At 40.6% G+C, this 12329-nt stretch overlaps 1 pseudogene; it reads right to left on the reverse strand.

The window, feature by feature from the left end:
• Positions 1 to 1225: 1225 nt before the first annotated feature.
• Positions 1226 to 3494, reverse strand: LOC700880 (serine/threonine-protein kinase tousled-like 2 pseudogene; annotated as a pseudogene).
• Positions 3495 to 12329: the final 8835 nt, after the last annotated feature.

Genomic DNA, 12329 nt, shown 5'->3' on the forward strand with positions numbered 1-12329 from the left:
TGAATAAGTAGTGCTTAGTTGCTGTATTCCCTAAGAACCACTTCCAAAGACCTATTTGATTTTCTTTTCTTTTTTTTTTTTGCATGGATGAACCTTTATTTTTTAAAAAAATAGCATTTCAAATAAATTAAAAGGGACCACCATCAAGTGTTCAAATTGTGAAGAAACAGTTGAAAACCTAGAGAGACTCCAAGTTGCAGTCTTCTAACCTCATTCTTTGTCCAATGGCAAAAACCCACACATCTCAGTACTCCCACTCATTTTTTCCCTACTGAGACGAGGGAAGCAATTGCAAACAGGAGACCAGACGGAGGAGAAAGCTGCATCTGATTGGAATGAACATTGCCATGTACTTGCTAATACGGGTTTCACTTTACAACCAAATGTATTCTTTCAAAAATAAAAAAGGGGTGAGGGAATCTGTATGTTTTTAAAAATTGCAATTATTTAGGGATAAAACACTAACTCTAGTGCCTTTAACAGGCAACAGCATTTTTTTTCCTCCAAAGTCAAACACCATCTGCAGCTCAGCCTTTGTGCTACAAGCTTTTCAGAAGATGTTACCTAAACTTTATTAAAAGAAAAGAACAAGTTTAAATATAGACACGGGACTAGTGTGTATTTTCTTTCTTTCTTTTTTTTTTTCTTTTTTCTTTTTTTCTTTTTGTTTTTTTTTTGAGATGGAGTATCGCTCTGTCGCCCAGGCTGGAGTGCAGTGGCATGATCTCGGCTCGCTGCAAGCTCTGCCTCTTGGGTTCACACCATTCTCCTGCCTCAGCCTCCTGAGTAGCTGGGACTATAGGTGCCCACCACCACGCCTGGCTAATTTTTTTGTATTTTTAGTACAGACAGGGTTTCACCGTGTTAGCCAGTATGGTCTCGATCTCCTGACCTTGTGACCCGCCTGCCTCAGCTTCCCAAAGTGCTGGGATTACAGGCGTAAGCCACCGCACCCAGTCATCTAGTCTGTATTTTCAAGTCCACATTCTTCATCTGAAGCACTGTATCAGGGACCCCCCTGAGTCTGCATGTTTTCAAATTCACAGTACACGGAACCAGTTTTTCTTTTTAATTTTTTCCTCAGTCAGAGCAGCCACACACAGTGGCCACTGACACCAGAACCTTGGGCGGGGCCTTTTCCTACCAGGCCTGTCCAGAGCTGCCCATGGTGTCTCCTTAAAAAGAATTCATGCAGTCATGCTCAATGGATGGGAAAAAAAGCAAGAAAATAAGCACCTGGTTCAGGTTTCCTCAGATCCATTCAAAATTGCTATGTTCCAAATCTGCTGCTAAATGCCATTTGTCCACTTTGTGCGTGTTGAACAGTCTGTGACCTTGGAGTCGGTCTCAATTCGAAGAACTGCTATTGGACGCCCCAAAGGTTGATGCAATAGCAGCTCCAGCAGGGCTACTCACAGAGACCAATTTTCAGATACGATGCAGCAAGTAGGGGGTCACACGCCAGTTGCTGGGCATCAATGGGGTCCTCTTTTCGGTAGGCCAAGCGTCGTGGAATAAACGCCTTTGCTTCAAGTGTTACTACTCATTTTGGTGGGAACTGCACTTCAGCAGCTTTACAAATAGTATTCTCTTGCAGGATGTCTTGCTGAGACTGGTTATGGCCAAAAGGCTTCCCTCCAGAAAAACACTGATAGAAGATCACACCCACCGACCACACATCACCTTTGAGATCTTTGGTGGTTCTTTCTCAACCACAAAACACTCTGGTGGTAAACAGCAATAAGTACCAGCACCTTGTGATGTTAGCTCCATGCCACCCACTGAATTGTAGCTATCATCCATGATCTTCAAAAGGCCAAGCTCTGTAATTTTTCTCTCTCCACACGCTGTACCATTTACTAAAAGAATATTCCCTGGTTTGAGGTTATAGTGTATGACGGGAGGTTTTCTTTTATTTAAGTACTTTAAAGCATTCACAATCTGCATGATAATGGACCGGGCCTCTTTCTGTGACATTAATTTGTGCTGTTTCAGATAGAAGTTCAGATCATTCCCCTCACAGTATTCTAACACTGTACAAAACGAATCAGTATCCAGAGAAAAGTAATCATACAGCTTAATTATTCTGGGATGATCCAGTTCTTTATGAATCCGGTATTCCCTACATACACGCTTGTGGTAATTCTCCTTTTTCTCCTCTCCAGTTTTTATTTAACTGGTGAATTTTTACAGCTATGTATCTTGGCTCTGTCAGTTCAAATGCCTTGTAAACTTCACTGAAACCTCCTCTACCCAAAAGACGTAACAACAAATATCTGTCATTTAGTGTTGGGTGATATTTAAATTGTGAGTTATTTTCATTATGTATCCTTTTTAGTTCCCTGATATATAGATTTCTAACCCTTGCTAGCCTTTCCAGCTCTGCGTGGATCTCTGCTTCCTCCTTTTTAAGATGACCTAACCTGAGTTTGAAGATTTCTTCTTGTTCATGGTATTCTGCTATGTTAACGTTTCATTTTCAGCTCCATTGGTCTTGCTTTTCCGCTGTTTCTGCTCACTGGTTGCAGAAGGGTCCTGACTCATTGCAGGAGGTTTCTGTTTTGCTAACATTTTCCATTGTATATCTCTTCCCTCTGTGAATTTATCCTTTCCTGTTGCTTGATAAGATTCTGAAAAGCATAACCATCTGTCCACTGTTCAGTAAAAGAGGTCCCTTGTCAGACAGTAGAAAAGTGGTCCAAACTCAAGTGGTCTTGCATGCTCTTATCTCTGCATTCCATCTTCTCTTTTTGACTTTTCTATAAGGACTTTCTTGCTCATTGTCACACATCTATTTAATCTTCCTTGTATCTCTGTAGCATCTTTTGCTGTTCATCAATCTGTGTCAAATCACAGTTGGCTCTTAATAAATCATCTATTCTTCCCTCCTTCTTAAGTCAGAATTCTTAACTGTTTTCTAGTGCAGATATTTTTTCTATTGTGAGGTCGGACTGGGTCTGTCTGTGCCAGATGGAGATCTGTTTTTGGGAGCTGCAGGAATGCTCCGTGTTGCCAGATCCCGTAGATGAGGGACTGTTTTGCTGAGCTGAAACAGAAGTGAAGCAGAGGCCAGCTCCCCTTTGTGCCAGCTGCTCTGTGTCAAGCCGAGGTTTTGTTATCATTGCTGACATGAGGCTGTTGGCAGAGCAGACTGCTCCTCCATCACCTCCTTTGTGGCGCTGCCATCTAAACCACAGAGGGGCTGCTCTAGGCATCGCAGTAAGGGACTGGATAAGGAATGTTGCGGTGAGAATTGTGCAACTGGTGGAACACTTCTGTCAGGGCTGGTTCCTGGCCCGCTTCCCCCAGCAAACTCAAAGTAATCACTAATTTTATGTACCCTAGTAGTGCCTTTCCCTTGGCTAGTTTCATATGGTTCAGCTTTTCTTTTCAGCTTTCGCTGGTCATTCTGCTTTTTCTCAGGAGTCTCTACTTCTTTATCACTCAAGGATCCCACACTGCATAAGCTCTGGTTGGAAGACTCACTATTAAGTGGTCCCTTTCGTTATATCTGATGTACTCTCCTTCATTTCGCCTTTTGTTTCCTGATTTTCCAACTCTTGAATATTTCCCATTCTTCTGTTTTGCAATATATTTATTTCTTCTTGCATCGATTTATTGTTTTTTCCTCTTCTTTTCTAGTTTTCCTTACTAACACCTACTGTAGTAAACCTGGCCTCCAATAATTCCTGCCGTTGTGGGTCCAGGCTATACAATTCTTCCATCACTTCTGGCTGGCAGAGCGTCTCCAGGGACTAAAGGTGCTCTGGGATCCCAAAGACCTATATAATTTTCATCAGTTATGCTCACTTTACTGAGAAGTAGGTCTACAGAGGTCCTCATCCTGCCATTGTGGAAGTCATGGTAACTTTTTATATTTATTGCCCCACTAGAAAATAAGTTCTATAAAAGCAGAGAGTTTTGTCTGTTTCATTTAGAAATAACTCCTAAGCAACTATGAAAATGACTTATACCTATTGGTTGGATGAATATATTTAGGATTTCCTTGGTTATCTTATTTAACTCTCAGAATAACCCCACAAAGTAGGTACTACTACCATTCACATTTAGAAAGGAAGAAACTGAGGTTTTCAGTAGTTAAATTACTTGTCCAGTCACATATGTGTTAAGTGTGGTGGATGTATATGCAGGCCTCACTGACTCCAAAGTCCGTGCTCTTGAACAGTGTGCTTTACTATGGACTGTTCACACCTCTCAGTCCAGCTCTTACTAGATGGCCTTTAACAACTCTTCAATCACATTCAAGAGCCTCACTCCCCAGTATAGACAGCTGCAGAGATGCAGTTCTTCTGGAATTAAGGCCTACACATTTTACTGAACATACTTGGCCACTTACACAGGGAGCTTTCCTCAAAGAAAGCAACAAATGCAACCACAGCCAACCCACTGCTCAGTCCCAGTCCCTACCCTTACTCCCTCTTCAACCCTGATCCTGGAGCACAGCCTATCATCAAAGGCCTTTACCTACATCCAGGACAGGCTTGAAAACCCAAGATGCTAATGGACACAAATGACAGTCATTTGGAGTTTTGGATCTCATCTACTATAAGCTAATCTCACCTTTTCTAACCACTAAATACCACCGAACTCCCCTCAAACCAATTCCAATTGTGCACAAACTTCCTTTCCAGTTCTCTGCCCAGAACCAGTTCTATGCCCAGAACCAGTTCTCCAAAGGATAAAGGCTGAAGACTGGAGCCTCAGTAATCAGCTCCCCCAGAAGCTGAAGACAACATAAGCCCCACACAAGGGGCTATGCCTTCCCCTCCCTGTGTCGTCAGAGGCCCAAATCATCACATTGCTGAATTTAGTGTCCCATGAGCCACTGTAGACACTCGGTAGCAATCATTCCAAAAGTTGTAATAAGTTGGTGCTGCTCAAATTAATCTCCTCTCCCTGGAGGCCTTGCCCCTTCAGAATCAAACAATGGACATGGTCTGGAGTCATCTTAAATAACAGCCTTTGTCTACGTAGAAAGCTACCACAAACTGTTTATCAATTTCACTTGTGAACACAGAAAAAACATTTAAATAAAGCTGAAAACGAGACCAACAATTAAAGTGTCATCTCCATGACTGTTTTTTTCCCAGGTTGCAAAATATACCAACTTGGAAAAATTACATATATATTAAACAAACAAAAAAAAAAATCAGAAAACATAATCTAAAAGAAATGATTCATCCTCTCCATTCACTTTAAGTGCAAAGTCTGACATTTTTACAAAAGGCATGATGCTTTGTGATAATCTCTTCACTGAACTATGTACCACGAGAATCTTCAGTAGTAAATATACATGTATTAAATACATATTAATAAAATACCTCTGTTATATTCATTATAATAATATAGTCAAGATCAGGGGTGTCCAATCTTGATCAGGGGTGTCCAATCTTTTGTCTTCCCTGGGCCACAATGGAAGAAAAAAATGTCTTTGGCCACACATGAAATACATTAACACTAATGACAGGTGATGAGCTAAAAAAAATAAAAGTCACACAAAAAAAGCTCATAATTATTGTGGTAACTGGCCAGCAGTCCGCAATGCAACGGGGCTCTCTCTTTGCTCCCAGGCGGATCGGCAGGTCGAGAAATAACAGACACACACAAAATAGTGAAAGCTGGGTCCAGGGGGGTCACAGCCTTCTGGTCCCGTGGTGCCAACAATGCCCTGGATATGCCAGCATTTATTATTGAGTTTAGTGAGGGCGGGGGTACGTTAGTGAGGGATTTAGGGTTATTTGATTATGTGGTGAGATGGTCACATGGGGATGAAGTAATTCTTTAACATAACATCTGTACAGAGAAGTACAGTATACAGAGATAAGAATTTACAACATAGTGTGTGCATCAGTAATTTCCAACAGAGCCTTAAAACAGGAACAGCAGTAACAGTTACAGCAAAAGCTCATTACAAACAGTTCATAGAAACAGGAGGTGAAGTTTAATTTCTAACAGAGCCTTAAAACAGGAACACGGTCTTTCCATAACCTATGATTAGCAAGATATTAATCAACAGTAGCAGTTGCAGCAAAAGCTGGTTACAAACAATTCACAGAAACAGGACCTGAAGTTAGACAATCAGTTAGACCAGAAATTCTCAGAAGGGAGTATGAACCCTAAAGAGGCCTAGAAGAGCCACGGCAAGATAAGGGCATTTATAGCCCTATCTTATCCATATGGACAGATGCCCCCCATGCGCCTGTTTATAGGTTTTCCACGAGGGTCGCATTCCATTCCCACAGCTATAAACATCTGCTTTTCCGGGATAGGAATCTTGGTGTTGTGAAACCTCCCTGACTGCGCGTCCATTCATAGGCTCTCTGCAGGGGGAAGCACATCACACGCTGTTGGCTCATTCTGACAGTCCAACCTGGCATGGTCTTTACACAATCCCGCATGCAATTTTGAATTTACAATAATCAGAAGCATTTCATCTTTTATTCCGTAGCAACAGTTTCAGGGGGTCTCCCTACACATGATGTTTTAAGAAAGTTTACAAATTTGTGCTGGGCTGCATTCAAAGCCATCCTGGGCAACATGCAGCCCATGGGCCACAGGTTAGACAAGCTTGATCAAGATGCTTCCATGTGCTAAAAAATATCTAGAATTAAATAAATGTGTGGTCTATGTGAAGGAAACTATAAAACTTGGTCAAGATGTTTACATGTTCTAAAAAACATATAGAATTAAATGTGCAGGCTATGTAAAGGAAACTATAAGTTTATTGAATGACACCTTAAAAAATGCAAATAGTGGCCGGGCGCAGTGGCTCATACCTATAATCCCAGCACTTTGGGAGGCCGAGGTGGGCCAATCACGAGGTCAAGGGATCAAGACCATCCTGGCCAACATGGTAAAGCCCGGTCTCTACTAAAAATACAAAAATTAGCTTGGCATGGTGGCATGTGCCTGTAGTCCCAGCTACTCGGGAGGCTGAGGCAGAAGAATCGCTTGAACCCAAGAGGCGGAGGTTGCAGTGATCCAAGATCACGCCACTGCACTCCAGCCTGGTGACAGAGCGAGACTCTGTCTCAAAAACACAAACAACAACAACAACAACAAAACGAAACAAAAAGCAAGTAACAGGAACTAATCATTTTTTTGAACAAAAAAAAATTATGCACATTATGTCACAACATTCCAAACAAATTCTCAACAACGTTCTGTATTTTCAAATCTTTTGTACTGCTGCTAGAACAAATGTAAATTTTATGTGAAATAATGAGGGGGGTCGAGAATTTTGTGAAGATACAGACCAAAGCTTAACTAGAGATCTTTTTTTTTTGGTTGTTTTTTGAGACAGTCTCGCTCTGTCGCCCAGGCTGGAGTGCAGTGGCATGATCTCAGCTCACTGGAACCTCCATCTCCTGGGTTCAAGCGATTCTTGTGTCTTAGCCTCCCGAGTAGCTAAGACTACAGGCACGTACCACCACGCCTAGCTAATTTTTGTATTTTTAGTAGAGAGAAGGTTTCACCATGTTGGCCAGGTTGGTCTTGAACTCCTGACTTCAGGTGATCCACCCACCTCGGCCCCCCAAATTGCTAGGATTACAGGCGTGAGCCACCGCACTGGGGCAAAGATGCATCTTTAACGGCTAGAATAAACTAAGTATTTCAGAGTCTGAAAAAAAATATATGTAAAGGCCTAAGATCATGTAAGAATTCAGTATGTGATAATGGTGGCTATGTCAGTTTTCCAGAAAAATGGAACCAATAAGATGTACATATAGACAGAGCTTTATGATAAGGAATTGGCTCACATGATTATGGAGGCTAGCAAGTCCCAAGATCTGCAGGTTGAGTTAGCAAACTCGAGGCCCAGGAGGACTGGGAGTATTGTTCCAATCTGAAGGCTCAAGACCCAGGAAAAGCTAATGTTTCAATTGAGTCTAAAGGCAGGAAAAAGCTGATGTCCAGTTTGAAGGTCACTGGTAGGAATTCTTACTCAGGGGTGTTGGCACTTTTGTTCTATTCAGGCCTTCAATCAATTGGATGAGTCCCACCCACGTTCATCTGCTTTACTTAGTCTACTGATTTAAATGTTAATGTCATCCAATACCCCCTCACAGATATACCCAGAAGAATGTCAGACCAAGCATCTGGGCACTCCACAACCCAGTCAAGTTGACATATAAAATTAACCATCACTATGACATTTCAAAGTAGAGAGAAATAGGCCTATTTAATAAATGGTGTTGGGGTAAGTGGTTCTCTCTGTAGATCACATGGTATGTGTAAATGTTTACCTCACATAATAAATATACTTCACATGGAATATAAAATTTAAACTACCAAAGCGTTTAAAAATTATAATGAGCATTTCTAATCTTAATGTTAAAATTGCATACCAATTGCAGGGGGAAAAAATTACTTAAAAGTTTTTTTTGTTTTGTTTTGTTTTGTTTGAGACGAAGTCTCACTCTGTTGCCCAGGCTGAAGTACAGTGGCGCGACCTTGGCTCACTGCAAGTTCCACCTCCCAGGTTCACACCATTCTCCTGCCTCAGCCTCCCGAGTAGCTGAGACTATAGGCACCCACCACCACGCTCAGCTAATTTTTTTGTTTTGTTTTGTTTTGTTTTAAGTAGAGACGGGGTTTCACCGTGATACCAGGATGGTCTCGATCTCCTGACCTCGTGATGTGCCTGCCTTGGCCTCCCAAAGTGTTGGGATTACAGGCGTGAGCCACTGCACACAGCCAAAATTACTTAAAAGCTTGAAATAATTTGAAAACTTAAAAAATATATATATTCCCATAGACAAATTTTAAAGTATACCTCCCAGAAATGAGAAAGACTATCCTGTTGATATGTTGTTCATAAAGTAAAAAAAACAAGTTTCCATTGTTCCTGTAAAAAGGTAAACTATGTACTTAGATTGGTGAGAGCACATAAACCAAGAAAATCTTAATAATCTTCCATGACTAGCTATTATAAAATGATGAGCACCTCAGTTAAAGTGAGCCTACTGATATAAGCCAACATCAAGAAAGTGAGGTGTAATCAATATTTTTAAATGGTTCAATGTCTGTAGAAAATTTAGAAATTAAAATGTTTAAGAACTATTTTATCATGTCATATTAGTAAGGTTGGAATTTTTTTAACAACAAAAAAAAAGAACAGCACCCACTGTGGCAATGGTGGGCCCACATTTCCGAACTTTTTCTTTTGTTTTTGAGACAGGGACTTTCTGTCACCTAGGCTAGAGTGCAATGACACAATCACAGCTCACTGCAGCCTAAACTTCCCAGGCTTAGGTGATTCTCCCACCGCAGCCTCCCAAGTAACTGAGATTACAGTGCACCACCATGCCCGGCTAATTTTTTGTATTTTCTGTAGAGAAAGGGTTTCACCATATTGCCCAGGCTGGTGTTGAACTCCTAAGCTCAAGCATTCTTCCCACCTTGGCCTCCCAAAGTGCTGGGATTACAAGCATTAGTCACCCCACCCAGCTGTCACATTTCCAAACTTTGAATGGGAATGAAATCCATACAGACTTCCTGGAGTCAATTTCATTAGAACCCCTATTATCCAGAGAGTAGACTCTGAGAAATTAATTTGAAGACAACTTGGTGGTTGTGTGTCTGTGCAGATGGGGGAAAAAAAAAGGGAGAGAGAGAAAAAACTTGGACAAGCGTAGAAAGGTATATGCTCAAAGGTGTACCTCAATAATGTTCATTTGTAAGAGTAAAAATATGGGAAACTACCTAAAAGTGAGCCATTGGTAGGTGTAGATAAAATATTGTAGATAAATGATTGTTGAGAAATTTTAAGTAGTTGTTAAAAATGGTGAGGTAAGGGTAGGAAAACTAAGATGGAAAACTGTTATGTACTGTAAATGAGTTCACCATATACATTATACTTCTATTGTGTAAGTGTGTGTGTGTATCCTAAAAGGACACTGAAATATAAGAAGTCAAACCAAAAGCCCCTGACAAAACTAACACACATAACAGAAAGTACTATTTTCCCCACTCATTTTCTCATATAAATAAGTGGAAAAATGCATTTTCAGAGAGTATAACCCTATGACTTCTGTGGTAAAGTCATGTCAGTGATTTTAATGTCTATATTCTGAGTATTATTTCCTCATCATTACCTACTAAACTAACTCCCTGTTGTTTCACGGTTAAAGTTCTTCACAGCCTTTGATAGCATCTGACTGCTCTTCTAAAGTTATTGATGTTCAGGTATGTTTTTCATCACTACCACTAACATTACCAGTTTGAAAACTTAGGCAACATTTCTATAGGAACTTTAAAATATATTTAACTGTAATAACGTAACAATAATATGTGTATACATCACCAAATCATCTGAGAAAACTAAAAACCACACATAATAGTAGTATCAATTCATCTAAGGTTAATTTCCTGTGGCTGAGCTGATACTACTATTTATTTCTCTTTAGAAGCAATTAAAAATACAACTTACAACTCTCCAGTCATGCCTGGATCTAATTAAAGGCAAATCTCTTATGATTTTGTATGTATTCTAGCATTTGATTAATATTCTGACCATATTTCTTGATTTTTAATACTCAAATGTCCATAAAACTCCAGTATGTTATAAATTCTCTACAGGCACATATATATTGGTTACAGTGCATGGAAAAAAGCCCAGACAGAACTAAAAACCAAGTTACTTTAGGGAAGTGAACCAATATGTGAGTGAGGTGGGTTGAAGAGAACTCATCTGTCAAATTCCAAAGAATATTTATTCTCCCAATATCGGCAACTGGTGCAGACATCAGCACAGGGGAATCTAGGCCTGCGAAAGCTAAGGAAGTCCCACTATGTCATGGGCACCAGTCACGGCTGCCAAGTTTCTCCAAGTTCGTTTTCTGTTTTAAGGGATGTTATCAGAGATCCACAAGAATAGGGTAAGCCTTTACAAGGGGTCTGAGTTGAAGAAATTCTGAACTCCTGTCTTCTTTTCTGAGGTCCTGAGCTTCCTTTAGGGGATTGGTAAAGGGAGAATTTTTGGCTATTACTGAAAGCAAGCTTACGGTTAAGGCCCACTTTTGTAGAGAGGATAACTACCCCCATTCTGTAGATAAAGAAACCAATAACAGACAGCATTGGCTATACGAAAGTATGGACTCCAAACATGGCATAGCTTCATATTAGTCATCAATTCTCACCTTCCAAAGTATCTGAGACCTTGCTCTTCATAACTGCTGTCTAAGAGAAGACATTGGTTTTTTGTTGTCTGAAAGAGAAGCCTGGGAATGCAAGATCTGAGAAGAGAGGTAGGTTGGGAAAAGGGAGTTGGAGTTCCTCAGACAAAAGGAGGAGGTTGAGTGTGCAGTGTCCAGTCACTGGGTGACAGATGAAGACTCACTGGAAAAACAGGAAGGAGAATAGGTAAGTCTTCCTCAGAAAAGGACAGATATGATGAAAGGATCCAGGGCAGTCACAGCTACAGTCTCTGGCTGCCAGCAGCAAACAGGGGTAGGGGTTGAAGGCATCAAGGATACCCATGGGCTGAACCCTACCAGAAGCAATAGTTCCACATTTCCCTGCTAAATACAGGTAGGGTGTGAAGTGACAGGGCCCACTAGACCAGAGAAAGGCAATTTCAAGACAGAAAGTAAGCCCAGTTCCAAAAACAGGCTCTTAGGAGTTTATCAGAAAACTATTTCCAGGCACTGGGAGTGATTAGTCATTTCAGAAATCACAAATCTATGACCCAGCAATTCTCATCCTGGTTTAAACATGAGTGCACTGGAGGATAAACTGTTGATTGTGAGATCAGTTTAGTATATGGGAAAAAGTATTTCTTTTAATAGAATGCAGTATAAGAGAAAATATCAACAAAGTACATTACAGGTAATTAGGGTAAGGATCTCATAAAACAGAATCTTAAGTTTTTGGTGTTAATCTTAAGTTTGCATGTGTTAGAGACACACATGTGAACACACTATTCTTCGAGATACTATCCACATCACTCCTCCCTCAATGTAGCCTGCTCAGTGAGGTCTTTTCCTCTCCATCCTATCTAAAATCAAACCTTGTATCTGACTTTTCCTATTTTGATTTTTCTTTATGATGCTTATCATAGCCATCTTCTTTTCTTTTTTTCATTTTTGTGTTGCAGACTGACTTTCAGTAGATTACAGAGCAAATGTACTTTGTCAACATGACTGCTGGAAGCAATAAGGACACAAACTCTCTGGTCTACAGTGACCTCCCAATAAAAATATTCTAGAATGGCTTGTCACTGGCCTCTTTTGTAACAAACTACTATTTCTGGATCAATACAAATGTGGAGGACATGAAGACATAGTACTCTGTGGAGCCAGGATTGG

The sequence above is a fragment of the Macaca mulatta genome, chromosome 9, assembly GCF_049350105.2.
Source record: "Macaca mulatta isolate MMU2019108-1 chromosome 9, T2T-MMU8v2.0, whole genome shotgun sequence".
Taxonomy (NCBI): Eukaryota; Metazoa; Chordata; class Mammalia; order Primates; family Cercopithecidae; genus Macaca; species Macaca mulatta.